Here is a 2,759-nt window from a genome sequence, read left to right as displayed (position 1 = left end):
AAAATACCAGGGTAAAGAGAGTGGTAAGACCTCTCCAAGTAACATTTGAGCTAACACCTAAAAGATGAATAGGGTTCAAAAGGTGAAAAGAGCTTTTCATGCAGAGGAAACAGTATAAGCAAGGACATGTGGATCGGGAACTGAAAAGTGGCCATATGGAAGGAGCCCAGTGGACACGGAGGAAATGGTCCTATATAAATATGTGTTCAATTCCTTTAAAATTTTTTTGGGGTCGCCTGGGTGGCTCGTCGGTTAGGCATCCAACTCTTGCTTTTGGCTCAAGATCTTGTGGTTGGGGGGTTCCAGCCCTGCATGGGCCTCTGTGCTGGTGGTGTGGAGCCTGCTTGGGATTCTGTTTCCCTCTTGCTCTGCCCCTCCCCTGCTTGCTCTCTATCTCTCTCTCAAAATAAATTAAAAAACAAATTTAAATTTTTTTTTTAATTTTCACTGTGGTAAAATATATATAACAGAATTTGCCATTTTAAACTTTTAAAACACTTAAAAATGACCCTTGGGTGGCTCAGTTGGTTAAGCATCCTGACTCTTTTTTTTTTTTTATTTTTTTATTTTTTTAATGTTTATTTTTGACAGAGAGAGAGAGAGACAGAGCATGAGCGGGAGAGGGGCAAAGAGAGAGGGAGACACAGAATCCGAAGCAGGATCCAGGCTCTGAGCTGTCAGCACAGAGCCCGACGCGGGGCTCGAACTCACAGACTGTGAGATCACGACCTGAGCTGAAGTCGGACGCTCAACCAACTGAGCCACCCAGGCGCCCCAAGCATCCTGACTCTTGATTTTGGCTCAGGTCATGATTTCAAGGTTCCTGAGATGCAGCCCCACATCAGGCTCTGTGCTGACATAGTGGAGCCTTCTTGGGATTCTCTTTCTCCCTCTCTCTCTTTCCCTACTCTGCTTGTGCTCACTCTCTCTCAAAAGAAATAAATAAACATTTAAACATTTTAATGGCATTGGGTACATTTATAGTGTTGTGCAACCATCAGCACTGCCTTTTCTTCTTCCTTCCTTCCTTTCGACAGGGAAAATAACTTTATTTTCATCAGGAGCGTGGGCAGATGTCTAGTCTCAGAACTTCTGGAATTGCTTTTTGGTACCAGCGGCCTTCATGACTTTGAACACATTGAATCGCACAGTCTTGCTCAAGGACCTGCACTTACCCACTGTGACTATGTCATCAATTTGGACATCTCTGAAGCAGGGGGACAGGTGCACAGACATGTTCTTGTGGGTTTCTCAAAGTGGTTGTACTTTGATATGCAGTGGAGGTAGTCTTGGAAGATGACAGTGGTCCTCTGCGTCTTCATCTTGGTCACCATGCCAAACAGAACCTGCCCTCTGATGGAGACATTACTGGTAAAGAGGCTTTTCTTAATGATCTAGGTGCCCTCACTGGTCTCCTTGGGCATCCTGAAGCCCAGACCAGTGTTTTTGTAGTATTGAGGGAGCATCTCCTTGCCAGTTTCTCTAAGCAGAACCCTTTTGTTATTTTGAAAGATGATTGGCTGCTTTTGGTAGGCACACTCTGTCTGAATGTCTGCCGTCTTCCTGACTGCCTGAAAAAGGTACCACTGTCTATTTGCAAAACTCTTTTTTTCCATGATCCAAATGGAAACTCTGTCCCCATTAAGTAATAACTCCCCTGCCAGCCCCCAGTAATCTCTAATCTACTTTCTGTCTGTATGAATTTGCCTGTTCTAGATATTTCGCATAAGTGAAATCACATAGTATTTGTCCTTTTGTGTTTGGCTTATTTTACTTGGCATAATGTTTTCAAGGTTCATCCAGGTTGTAGCAGGTACCAGAACTTCATTCATTCTTATGGCTGAATAACATTCCTTTGTATGTATGTACCACATTTTGTTTATCCATTCATGTATTAATGGACTCTTGGGTTGCTTCCACTTTTTAGCTACTGTAAATTATGCTACTATGAACATCAGTATAAAGTGTCTGTTTGAGTCCCTATTTTCAATCTTTTTGGATATATACCCAGAAGTGGAATTGTTGGATCGTAAGGTAATTCTATGTTTAGCTTTCTGAGGAACCACCAAGCTGTTTTCCATAGAGGCTGTACCATTTTACATTTCTACCAGAAATGCAAGAGTGTTCTAGTTTCTGTACATCCTTGTCAACACTTGTTATGTTGCTTTTTTTTCCCTTTTAACTTTAGCTATCCTCATAGGTATGAAGTAGCACATCTATGTATTTGATTCTGACTCTTCTGTCTGCTCTGGAATCCATCTCTCCTGAAACTCTGAAGCTCTTAGGCATCTGGAATATAATGACCTGCCTTTATGTTTTACCCAAGTGTCTAATTACCTAAATAGATGTTCAGCAACTCTGGGGTAAAGTGTGGATAGGGGATCTCCAGTATTTACCACCTGCTAGATGTTCAGTAAATGAAATGATTGTCATAGAACTTGCAGATCTTGTCTTTCTCAATAATAAAAAGAAAATTATTTCTTTTTTAGAAATAGTTTTATTTATTTATTTATTTGAGAGAGAGAAAGAGAGAGAGAGAGAACGAGCATAAGTGGGGGAGGGGCAGAGGGAGAGAGGAACAGAGGATCCGAAGCAGGCTGGGTGCTGACAGCAGCAAGCCCCATGCGGGGCTCAAACTCATGAACTGAGAGATCATGACTTGAGCCGAAGTCCAACGCTCAACCAACTGAACCACCCAGGTGCCCCGAAATGAAATAATTTTCATAAATGCCTGAGACGATTGGTTGATTACATTCCAT

At 42.1% G+C, this 2,759-nt stretch overlaps 1 pseudogene; it reads right to left on the bottom strand.

The window, feature by feature from the left end:
- Positions 1 to 997: 997 nt before the first annotated feature.
- On the bottom strand, positions 998 to 2,505 carry LOC102961853 (annotated as a pseudogene).
- Positions 2,506 to 2,759: the final 254 nt, after the last annotated feature.

This window comes from Panthera tigris, chromosome D2 (assembly GCF_018350195.1).
Source record: "Panthera tigris isolate Pti1 chromosome D2, P.tigris_Pti1_mat1.1, whole genome shotgun sequence".
Taxonomy (NCBI): Eukaryota; Metazoa; Chordata; class Mammalia; order Carnivora; family Felidae; genus Panthera; species Panthera tigris.
This window is presented reverse-complemented; position numbering and strand designations above follow the sequence as displayed.